Below are 13,734 nucleotides of genomic sequence, written 5' to 3'. Positions count from 1 at the left end.
ATTCCCGATATCCAGTTCAGCAGAATCAAATGGTGAGTCCTTATTTTTTGAGGACAAAATTCATGAGTTTCTTTAAAGTATTTCTCGACCTTTAGTTTCAGTTTTGCTAGACTTAGTTGGGGCCTGTCCCAGCATTTCTAATTAGTTAGAGGCTATTTTCAGACATAGTTAGTTTCATCTTAGTATCGAGCTAATATTTTCTTTGTATTAAACTCATTAGTTTCAAATATCTCAGTTATATTATATGGGTATTCCCCATCTTTTCATTTTAATTATGATTTGGCTTTCACATAAGTTTATTATCTTTAGTATGCTCATGATCATGCCAGCAGGGTTATCTTGGGATCACTTGTGATCCTAGGTCCCGTGTCTGCGTCTTAGGGATAGCTCGGGGCGTGACACAACAGGTCAAAGAGGAGAAGCCGAGGGATAGAGAAGAGTATAAAACCAAGGAAGTTAAGACTGGGAATGAGTCTGAGTAGCAGAAAGATGGTATGGTTGGCCACAATTTAAGAAACGAAAGGGGCCTGCACCATCATCTGCTAGTGCTCTTGCACCCTGTAACAAAGGTGAGCATCATGGCTAGAATTTTGCAGAACTTTATAGCTAGACCAGCATAGTCTTAAGGATGTGTGGCACAAGGAGGTATGGGCTCCTGCATGTGCTAAGTGTGGTAGAACCCACCCAGGTAAATCTTGTGATGGCCAGACAGGTTGCTTTAAGTGTGGTCAAGAGGTCACTTCATGAAGGATTTCCCTAAAACAAGTAGGGTAGTGAAAATCTGGCAACAAGGCCTAATCTTCATCAGTTGCTCCAACAAACAGGGTTGCACCTAGAGGAGTCGCTTCTGGTACTGGGGAGGGGCAAATTGCCTCTATAATATCACTAGCCGCCAGGAGCAAGAGAACTCTCTAACTGTTGTCACTTGTATGATCAAAGTCTTTACTTTTGATGTTTATGCTTTGATAGACCTGGGAGCAAGTTTGTCTTTTGTAATTCCTCATGTTACAAATAGGTTTGAGATACTTCCTGAGAAACTTTGTGAACCCTTCTGTGTTTTTACACTTGTTGGAGATTCTATTCTAGTGGAAAGAGTCTATCGTGATTTTCTTGTTTCCATCAATCATAAGAACACCATGGCTAACCTAGTGGAGTTAGACATGGTAGATTTTGATGTTATTCTAGGTATGGACTAGTTTCATGCCTGTCATGCATCAATATATTGTAGAACTCGAGTTGTCAAGTTTAAGATTCATAATGAGCCAGTTATAGAATGGAGTAGTAGTTCAATAGTGCCTAAGGGTCGTTTCATTTCGTACCTCTAGGCGATAAAGTTAGTTTCCAAGGGATGTATCTGCTAACTTATGATATTCTTATTAATGACAACTCGCAGGAATTAACAATGAATAATACGAGCAACCTAGAAGTCATGGCAACATTACGGAAAACAACACAAAGCCGAATTAGAATCCTAGTCTGGATTAACGAAGCAAAACAGGAAAGGCAGAAGGCTAAAGAAGGGAAAGAATTATTTATAAATCAATTATCCAAGACTAAGGAAAATAAATATATGTAAATCAATCAGCCAAGATTTAAGAAAGAGAGTGATGATCACTAGATTAAAAGATCAGCCAAAGATTCAAGAAAGATATTGATGTAAATCAATCATAAAAGATTAAGGAAAAGAAATATATGTAAATCAATCAACCAAGATTCAAGGAAGATATTGAAGATCTGAATATTAAAGATCAACCGAAAATTCAAGAAAGATATTGAAGATTAGCCAAGATTCAAGGAGTTCATCTAACAAAGAAAAGAATTGATTTAATCATGCACATATCTGATATGGACATGATTCAGCAAATCAATTCAAATAAATCAAGGAATCATCTAAGGATTCTTGATTTACAACTCCCTTGGGTTTCCAAAATAGGGCATCATCTTTCACAGCTATTTTAACCTATCTTAGTCTTAGATGTGAAGTACGCACTTCACTTGAACTTATATTGTAGTCTTATTTTATCTTTCATAAAACTTTGTACACACTTGAGTGAATAATTGAAAAGAAAATAGAAAGAAAGATATGAGTGTAGGTTATATAGGTTGAGGTTGTGTCAAAAAAGAAGGTCTGATTTGAATATCAGACGAGACTCTTAATCGTAACATTCTATAACACCCAAGATCTTAACAAGCTCTTAAGGTAACCCTTGTAACCAAAGGGGAATGAATAGACTAAGAACCACATTGGTGATTCGAACCAGTATAAAACACTCTATTATTTACTTAATGCAAGTTAATTGTTTATCAATTTTAGTCACGTGTCAACTGAGTCGACTGACCAGAGTAGGAAGTCGAATAAAGGGAATTTTAATTCACCCCCTCTTGACTTTCAGTATCTATCACTTAGTCCGAGTTAATGATTCAAGTGCTAAGGTACCTATCCTTTAGTTAGTTTCAAGAGTAAAGGAGTTTCTAAAAGTCTTTCCTGATGATTTACCCGGAGTCCCTCCTAAGAGAGAAATAGACTTCGGCATATACATCATTTCAGATACTCACCCTATCTCTATTCCGTCATATAAAATGGCACCAGTAGAGTTAAAGATTTGAAAGAATAGTTGAAAGATCTGTTAGATAAGAGTTTCATTCGACCAAGTGTCTCACTTTGAGGTGGTCCAATCTTGTTTGTAAAAAAGAAAGATGGTTCCCTTAGGATTTGTATAGATTACCATCAATTGAAAAAGGTTACCATCAAGAATAAGTATCCTCTTAGAAGGATAGATGATCTTTTCGATCAACTTTAGGGTGCCACCTATTTTTTGAAAACAGACCTCGGATTTGGCTACTATCAGTTGAAAGTTAGGAATGTAACATTCCAAAGACATCTTTTAGAACTAGATATAGGAATCATAAGTTTTTATTCATGTCATTTGGTTTAACTGATGCACCAGGAGTGTCCATGGACCTTATGAATAGAGTCTTCAAACCTTTGTGGATATGTTTCTTATCGTCTTCATTGATGACGTACTAATCTATTCAAGGAATGAAGAAGATCATACTAGTCACCTCAGGATAGTCTTTAAGACTTCGAAAGAAAAGGAGTTATATGCCAAGTACTCAAAGTGTGAGTTTTGTCTTAAGTCTGTGGCATTCTTGGGCCACATAGTTTTCGAAAATGGGATTAGAGTTGATATACAAAAGATAGAAGCAATTTAGAGTTGTCCTAGACCCACATCTCCAGCTGATATAAGGAGTTTCTTGGGTTTTGTTGGATATTATAGAAGGTTTTTTGAGGGGTTTCTTCTATCTCGTCTCCTTTGACCAAGTTAACTCAGAAAATAGTTAAGTTTCAGTGGTCTGAAGCTTGTGAGAAAAACATTCAGGAGTTGAAGAAGAGGTTGACTATTGCCCCAGTCTTGACCTTAATAAAGGTACTCAAGGTTTTGTGGTGTATAGTGATGCATCTAGAGTTGGCTTGGGCTGCGTGTTAATGCAGAATGACAAGGTTATAGCTTATGCTTCCTGATATTTGAAGGTTCATGAGAAGAATTATCCAACCCATGACTTAGAGTTGGCTGCGTGCTTTTTTCCTTGAAAATATGGCGCCACTACTTGTATGGTGTTTATGTTGATATATTAACTAGTCACACGAGCCTTCAATATATGTTCACCCAGAAAAAGCTCAATCTCAGATAGAGGAGGTGGTTAGAATTACTCAAGGATTATGATATGAGTATTATTTACTACCCAATTAAGGCTAATGTGGTTGATGATGTTTTAAGAAGATTATCCATGGGGAGTACCGCCCATGTTGAGAAAGAAAAGAGGGAGTAAGCCAAAGATGTGCGCCGACTTGCACGTTTGTGAGTCATACTTGTGGATACCACAAAAGGAGGAATAAGGGTGAGCAATGGGGCTCAATCATCACTAGTGTTAGAAATGAAATAAAAACAAGAAAAATCTTAATTTGAAGGCAAATGTTCATAAGCAAAGAGTATTAGCTTTTGAACAAGGGGGAGATGGTGTGTTGAAGTATCAAGATAGATTGTGTGTACCTATCGGGGAGAGACTCCAAGAGAGGATCATGCATGAAGCTCATATCTCCAGTTATTCCATTCTTCCAGGTTCCAAAAAGATATACTGCGATTTGGGAGAGGTATATTTGAGGGAAGATATGAAGAAGGGCATTGCTGAGTTTGTTGCCAAGTGCCGGAATTGCCAGTAAGTGAAAGTAGAACACCAAAGGCCTGGAGGCTTGGATCAGAATATAGAATTTCCAGATTAGAAGTAGGAGATGAAGAATATGAACTTCATCACAGGATTGTCAATGCCTCACATGTAGCATGATTCAATTTGGGTGATTGTCGATACAATGACAGAAATCAGCCCAATTTTTTCCACTAAAGACCACTAATTCGGAAGAGGATTATGCAAAGTTATACATTTAAGAGATGGTGACACTTCATAGAGTCTCAATTTTGATAATTTCAGATAGAGGTTCACAATTAATGCACAATGCTGGAAATCTTTCCAAAAAGGTTTGGGTTCAAAGGTGAACTTGAGCACTACTTTTCATCCTCAGACAGATGGGCAAGCGGAGCGTACTATCCTGAACTTAGAAGATATGTTGAGGGCTTGCATGATTAATTTCAAAGGGAATTAGTATGATTACCTACCTCTCATTAAGTTCACCTACATCAACAACTACCATTCGAGCATCCAAATAGCTCCATACGAAGCTCTTTATGGGAGAAGATGCAAATATCCTATTGTGTGGTTCGAAGTTGGTGAAGCAGGTTTGATAGAACTAGATCTAGTTCACCAAGCCATGGATAAGGTGAAGGTGATTCAAGAGAGATCGAAAATGGCATAAAGTTGTCAAAAGTCTTACACAGATATTAGGAGAAAGTCGTTGGAGTTTAAAGTGGATGATTGGGTATACATGAAGGTTTCACCCATGAAGGGTGCTATGAGGTTTTTTAAAAAGGGAAAACTTAGTCCCTGATGTATTGGACCTTATCTCATAGCCAAAAGGATTGGTAATGTAGCTTATGAGTTAGAGCTACCGCAAGAGTTAGTAGCGGTTCATCCGGTATTTCATATCTCCATGTTGAAGAAGTGCATGGGTGATCCTTCATTGATTGTACCAACTGAAAATGTTGGGATTAAGGATAGTTTATCCTATGAGGAGATTCCGGTTCAAATTTTAGATCGCCAAGTTTGCAAGTTGAGATGAAAGGAAGTTGCATTAGTCAGGGTCCTTTGGAGGAACCAATTTGTTGAAGAAGCGACTTAGGAAGTTGAAAAGGAAATGAAGAAGAGATATCCACATCTCTTTTAATCCAGAGAGAATACAAATTAAGGTACTACTTCTCTTCTTAGTACTTCATAAACTACGAGTAAGCATGTTATTACTTGTTTTTGATTGTAGAGTGTTGAATTTGAGGTTACTATTCTTAGCTTAGTGAAAGCTCATTCGGGGATGAATTTTTCCAAGGGGGAGATATTGTAACATCTCGTAACTTGAAATAGCTAATAATAATATAAGAAACTAAAAATAATCACTTATTTAAAGAAAGGAAAAAATCTGGAATATTTCCTAAGTTAAGAAAGTGAATTTTGGTCATTTTCAAATGGTCATAACTCCTAGATTAGGCTGAGTTAGAGTTAGTTCTTGATATGGTTTGGAATCCCTTGGAGATATTTTTCCAACTCCGCCGAGTTTGAGCGTTTTCAATATCGTATGAGGGAGGTATGTCTTTCGAAAGTTGGGTAATTGAATTGAGGAAAGTCTCAATCCGGATTTAAGGAAGGGAAAACTAGTCTTTTCACCAATTAATTTACTATTTCGTTTTAGGGGTTTATTTGGGGTAAAAAAAAGTATTAGTTCAGATTAGAAAATCAAAATCACGTTTAGGGCTTGGGAAGAGAGAAAAGAAGAAAGGGAGAAAAGTCAAGAATTCGCCATGAACGTCAAGATGTGCGAGTAGAATTCGTCGGGGGTGATCCCTATCAAGGTAAGTGAGATCTTTTTGTATTGGGTTAGTTAATCCACACACCAGCTTGTTTTAATTCAATAATTCTAAACAGGTTGAGTGATGAAAAGTGAATTTCTTGAAGATTATTGTTAAATTCTTGTTGGTTGAATTGTTGTATGCCTAGTGTTGATTTGATTCGTATTTCCGGGTTGTTTTTGAGTCAAATCTATTGGGTATGAGGGTAATAATGATCCTAAGTGTTTTGGGAAAGAACCATGGAAGTTTTGAAGGTTTAGAGATGAAAAACGAAGAAGAAAAGTCGAAACGCCTGTCCGTAGATCCCTTGGGCGTCGCGCCTCCCATAGCCCCATAGGACACTCTCTGTCTCTAGGGCCTTGGGGATCCCAGCCCCAACTTTGGCCTCTGAAGTTTGGGGCCTGTCGCCCCATGCCTCTCATAGCGCCAAGGACGCCAGTTCACCCAATTAATTCCCCATGTTTTCGTACTAGTTCCTAAGTGATGTACCCATGTTTCTTAGTTCATTACAACACTCTAAGGTATATCTAAACATCATGAAATCATCCATAAACATGACATCATGAACCTTTTATCCATAATAAAATTCAAGGAAAGTTAAGTTCAAAGTCAAAGAAGTTAAGAGTTAAATCTAGAAGTTAAGAAGTAAGTCGAAGCAAAGTTTCTTAAAGTTTCAAGAGACTTTATTAAAGGTTTTAACTTCATTTTAAGACTCAAGTTTCAAGTTAAGTAAAGATTAAAGAGTTGAAGTTCTTCCTTCAAATAATATATAAGGGAACTAGGTATTCCCTAAGAGTTTATTTAAGACTCAAGTTTCAAGCGAAGTAGAGAGTAAAGAGTTGAATTCATTTCTCAAAAGCTATAAGGGAACAAAGTATTCCCTAAGAGTTTATAAATGTGTTCACATTTAAGATAAGAGGAAACTAAGATTTCCAAAAGAGTTTTGAGCAAAAAAAGGGAATATTGATTTTAAGAGAGATTTCTAAAGCTAATTGTTGAGCAATTATCTTAACGCAAAGAAGGAAGTTGTTTTTTAAAACCATGAGCTAAAGTATATTTTGGAAGTAGTATTAAGAAGAGATATGGGGATGAGAGCTCATATTAACTCAACTCTCCATGAAAATCATGTAACCATCATGGGCATTAACGGGTCATACTTTTTGGATTATCACGTAAGTTAAGCTAGTGGATCCACTAAGTTAAGTAGTTCTATGTGACGGTAAAGTATAGGACAGTTCTGGTAGCGTGAACAAAACGATGTATCACCACTTAGGCTCATAATAGTGGTGGTCGGTTAGAGAATCTCCCACAGAAACTATATTACTTCATGTATAAGTAAAGTTGAGTTTGTTATTGCATTTTCTTTAACGAACTAAGTGTTTACATTGTTTTACAAGCTTTTATATATTGTATATGTCTTGTTTCTTTATATTAAGTCAAGTTATTCATGAGTTGAGCAAAGACAAGGTAAGTGTTCCTTCTTACTTTCTTTCAAGCTTAAGTTGTTGTTAACATTACTACTCGTATATCGTACATTCAATATACTGATGTCAGTTGGCCTGCATCGTATAATGATGCAGATGCAGGTAACCAGGATCAGCATTATCCAGCGCTTCGTTGATCTATCTAAGCATTCGGAGTCTGTGGTGAGCCTCCTTTCATTCTAGATGACTCATATTTATTGCTTTTCAATCTTTCTTTTTATAGGATGTTGTGGGGTCTGTCTCAACATCCATCTTAGTATTATAGAGGCTTCATAGACAGTCCAACAGTTTAGTTTTGAGTCTCTTCTTTGTATTGCAGATGTTTTGATATGAGACTTACGTGTAATTTTGGCCAAGTTATTTAATTCAAGTTATTTTATGAGGATATTTTCTTGTATTGAGTTAAGTCCTCCGCTAAGTTAAGTATGTCAGGCTAAGGATCGGCTCAAGGACAACAATGGTCATTGAGTGTCGGCCATGTCCTGGGTGTAGGCTCGGGGCATGACATGCAGAAATCGACCCCCCTCATCAATGGCCTCAAGGCTATAACAAATACATGAATTCATATTTAACTGACTTGTGCATCCTTACAAATGAATTTGGATACGCAGTATTTATCATGTATATGTATCTCAATATTTATCTATATCTATCTGACGGTTTACCCCTTAGGATTTCTAGTGCTCCATGCTTGGTGGTGATATTTCAATCTCATAAAATTCTCTAATATCATCTATTACATCTTTCGGAGTATGCATTCATATATGGTTCACCAATTTAGAAGCAGTCACACGCTAACAAACCCAACTATTGCTTGGACTTTTTTTAGTATCTTATCCTGCAGTGTACATGTATGTTCACTATTGATTATCTCATTTTGAATACATCAACTTTTTCATGCATGAAGTTTTCACACTCCAACCATATTTATCAGAAAAGCACACTAACACATTTGTACAAATTGTTTCATCATATCAATACATACACCAGATACATTTGAAATATATAACGTTATAATATTTTACAAAATATCAAAGACTACTATATATTAATGTATCAACCATATCAATAACCAAAATAACTAATTTATTGTAGTTTTACGTATCAAAATCACCTCTATAATGATATACATAATATAGCTCATTCATATGCTCACATTATAGATACAAAAATGTATATGATACTAAAATACTAATAGATCCCATCAAACACTTTAGTAGTTTACAATCAATCTATCATTACTATAATTGTGTTCGAATTGTAATAATTTTGATTGAAGGAATGAAGACAAATCGTGCTAGTCTCATATGTTTTCTAATGTGTTCAAATGACTTATAAGTAAAACACAATTATTCTCAAACATTTTCACTATCAATAGGACTAATGATTTGTGGAACAACATATGTATCCTCTATCAATACCCCTCACAAATCTGGTTCCACATCAGACAACGGTGTTTGTTTAAACGGAACAAATTATGGGTTCAATGATTCAATAGGAAAATGACGTAGTTAAGATAACTGAGGGAAAAAACCCAACAAGTTTAGGGATCTGCTTATGTATTTGGCCAAAAAAAAACTCGATACAATTGCTAATAATATATATGTATCGTACAATCAGTTAAGAGTCAATAATTACACCGATAAATATAACTATATCATCCAATCACATTAACTGTTAAAACAACTAATTAATCGTAGTTTTGTAATTAAAAATCAAAACACTATATTGATACACAAAATATCATTCATATTAACTACTAAAACAACTAATTAATGTTATTCTTATGTATCAATATCCTAACACTTTACTGATACACAAAATATAAACCATTCATACACTTCACAATACAAATCAAATTCTCACATACAGTACAAGAAAATCGTGAATTACATAGAGATTTTCCTAGGAATTAGTATAAAATTTGTAGGGAAGTTTTCTACGAATTTTCATACTAATTTCCAGAAAAAATTCCATGTAATTCAAACTTTTTTTATAGTAATATATTTTTTTATCAGATCTCTTTATTTTGAAATTTAAGTTGTGCTTTGTTTTATATTTCGCTGTTACATCTACCGGTGTTGCTTTATCCTTATACAATTGAACTGTCTTCACCTTTAAACTTGTTGAATCAATTATATAATTTGTAACATCTAAATCTGAAATATAATATGAATTACAAATTCTTGAATCAACCACTGCAAGAGCTTCTGAATACCTTTATTGTACCTTCGACACAAATAATTTCACTGGATGTATCATCAAAGCTACGTATCTCTCCACCAATATTATTTGTCGTATCAATACACAATAGAGACATTGCAAATCTAAGCTCATTTTTTCACTTCCAAATACATTTTCACACCCATGTCATTCTTAATTTTCAATAGAGATGAATTATTTTCTACGATGTATCATAATTCAATGTGATTCCTAACATCATCGATCTCCAACTCGGCTGACCACTTTGAGATTCATAAATGAAATTGACTGTCCAACAACAATTTCGTTCTTTTATAACCTTCATAACTCATGTCGCTCACCCAAATTCCAGAATGTCTCAACAAAATTGATATATTCATCTTGTATCTATAATTTTTCCGAGTTAATTGAGATCATCACTTTTTCGAAATTAACGAGTGTGAATGATAAAAAAAAAGAGATTACGAAATTTGAAATTTATGAATCTGTTACCTAGTAGGAACTGATGCCAAGCAGTTGGGTGTGAATAGTGGGAATTAAAATAAGAAAAAAAATAAATTTTACGTTTCTTTTTCTTTATTAAGCGTAACCGTGACCGTTTTTGATGTATTGTGATGTATCTGGACGGCAGATATTTATCTAGTTGCCTCTATTTTTTAACGAATTTTTATAAAATTGAAATTAGTAGGGATACGATGTTTTAACTTTGTTAAATACTTTCAAAAAATATAAGTAACTTAAAAATAGCTTTGCCAACTTTAAAGTCAATTCACATGTGATTTTAGTAAGTTTATCGTCTGAATGTATAGTTTCAGGAATTTAGTTTTTGGAAATGTTCTTAGAGAACTGAAATTTTAAAAAAGAAAAATTTGAAAGCAAAGTATTTTTGAAACTTCAAGTTTTCAAATTAGCTAACATCTAAACGTAAAGTTATAAACTTAAAACATTGCTTTATAGTACGTCCAGAAGAATTAGAAAAACATTTAATCAAAGAAAATCAGACTGAAAAGGTATTTAATAATATTGTTCTTTCATTTCCTTTTCTTTTTGACAAAATTATTAGACGAGTAAGGCAAGACAGTAATAAGCAATTGAGATTTCTTAATTTGATTTAGATTCAGAGCGACATTTAAAATATCTTTAAATTTAGCGTAAGTTATTAGGTTCATCCTTGAATTATTGATAATTTTAGATATCTTTATTTATTTGATTACTGAACATAAATACATCCTGATCTTACAACATGAATGAAACACACTCTTAAATTTTCGTCCAGTTTAGAGGTATTTTCACGGCTTTCCTCGTTTGCTCTTGCAAGAGTTGGAAATCAATTGTTATGTCATATATCAAATCAATAATGTATCTAAATTTATTTAGTCAAGTAGATGAATATTTTTAAAATTACCAATAATTTAGATATGAAACTAATAATCTACGTCAATATCAGCGATGTTTTCAATACTTCTCTTAGATTTATAGAAGAGGTAAACTGTAGTTTGAATTATATGGATCAAATCAATCAATTACACTTTGAATTAAGTTGATGATCTAATTATATTGAAAACTATGCCATGTTAATAGTAGCCTTACACTACCTGCGTACCTACCTAGCTTTTCACTAGAATTCTACGTAACTTTTATGCAAAAGTCACACATTTTACACAATGTATAGATTATTTAAGTGTGAACATTTTAAGTTGTTGGTGAAGATGTCTGAAAAGAAAAACTAATGTTCGTTATATTTGAATGCATCATAGAATTGTCGAAAAATGATATCAAGTTTTTAGTTTAATAAAATAATTTTGATAAAGGGGTCGATAAAATAATACACAAGAGTAGGGTATACATGACCGGATTGGTTCAAGATTTTCAAATATAAAACAAAATCTTTAAACTTATAAACCAAACCAAACTAATAAAATTCAGATTTTTTCGGGTTTTTCAACTTCGAGTTGGTTCGGGTTTTTCAAATACCAAATAAAATTATTGTGTCGAATTTTTAAATTTTTTAATCAAACTAAACTAATAAACTTCAATTTTGTCCAGATTTTTGGATTTTTCAAGTAAACTTTGCATACAAACATATAATAAACTTGTGCTCCAAATATTTCTTTAGTTCAACCAAAATACAATTGTCTAAGGTGTTTCTTAAAAAAATAACAAAAAATATGATATAAGTATTGATGACACAAAAATATTAATAAAAAATAATAATAAAATCATCATATAAAATAAATATTGTAAAGTCATAATGAAACTAATCATAATTTAAAAGCAGTAAATTATGCTAAAATAAGTTTAATAAGTATTAATTATGTTACTAAATATTTAAGGAAAAACAAAAATTAGATTATGTATTTTAATTGTCTATACCAATGTAAAACTAAAAAACAAATATTCAATATTATTGTCATTCTTAGTGTTGCATTGATTTTCTTTTTGCTTTAATACTAATTTTATTTTGATTTAATTTTTATTATAATTATCAACATCTATGAACTAATAATTTTGCATTAATATAATCTTTAATGGAGCATTCCGAATTCTAAGTTTTAAACTTGAAATAATATATTAAAAGATAAAAACTATGAAATATTATAAGAAATATTTTAAAATAATACCAAAGTAAATTTTTTTATGTATAAAATAAAATTTTAAAATTACATATATAATGTCGGGTTATTTTTTAAGTTGAAATCAAATCAACCCAAATATAGTCGATTTTTTTTCAATATCAAACCAAGTCAAATCAAATCATTAGTCGGACTTTTTTTTTCCAATTTAACTCGATTTGCTGCTTGATTCGATTTTCGATTCGATTCGATTTTGTACACCCCTACATAAGAGATCTTATGGTGTTTAATACTATCGTACAAAACGTTAATGGAAACATCATATAATTAAGAATCACAGTAGAAGTTAGAACATAATTACATGCATATTTTCATAGAACTTTGACAAAAGATCTCTGATATAATAACAAATTATTAATTAAAATTAAATGTCATAACTACAGTTTGATATAATTGTACCTCGTAGCAGACTATCCTGTAGCAAACTGTTGCTATTTTGCCTCTCTCCCTGATGAATCTCGCTCGCCACTCCCTCGCCTCTCTCGCTTTTATACAAATACAAATGTATAAAATGTGTTTGTATTTGTATAAAGCGAGATAAAATTGTATATATACATATATCTTGGTACCCCTCTTCCATATTTCGCTTGCCACTTTCCTAGATCTCGCTCTCCAGTCTCTCCCTTGGCCTTTCTCGCTTATACAAATAAAAATGTATAAATTGTGTTTCTGTTTGTATAAAGCGAGAGAAATTGTATATACAAATGCAAATACATACATTTTCGTCCTATACACTTATGATTATACAATACAAATATTCATCTGCCCAGTTCTCTTTTGCCTTTCTCTCTTTCTCGCTTTATGCAAACTCAAAATATACAAAATACAATGTATAATTTATGTTTATATAAAGTGAGTGTGAGAGATTTGATATACAAATATTTTATTTCAATTCAATTGTATACAAATTCAAATTTTATGCAGATATACAAACACATAAAATTGAATTGAGAGGCCAATGATTTATACAAACGGCTGCTAGCGAAATTATATAAATTTGAAGAGGAGCCATCGAATTATACAATTTAATGCTCCAGTGCAATTATACAACTATAGTTACAACATACAATTTTTATTTTTATGTTTTATATATGTGAAATTTTCTCAAACAAAAAAGATGGATAAATTATGGCAACACGAAAGACCACAATAAGTCAATAATTATCCATCGCTACTTTATAGTAGCGTAAAGAGTTACACAAAAGAGAAATAACGCGAGTAAAATAAATTAATTAAGATGAGATTCATGATCAGAGTCTATTGAAATTAATTATCAAATAAAAGAAATTCGAATCATATGGGAAGATAGATATCTTATACTTTCTATCTTGCTATTCAAGATTGTTGTAATACTTGGTTGCTTAATACTCAAGTTTCTAGAGTTGAGAGTTATTTTCAATAGGA

This window comes from Solanum pennellii, chromosome 5 (assembly GCF_001406875.1).
Source record: "Solanum pennellii chromosome 5, SPENNV200".
In the NCBI taxonomy this organism is placed as follows: domain Eukaryota; kingdom Viridiplantae; phylum Streptophyta; class Magnoliopsida; order Solanales; family Solanaceae; genus Solanum; species Solanum pennellii.
The sequence above is the reverse complement of the archived record's forward strand: the minus strand, read 5'-3'. Positions refer to the sequence as shown.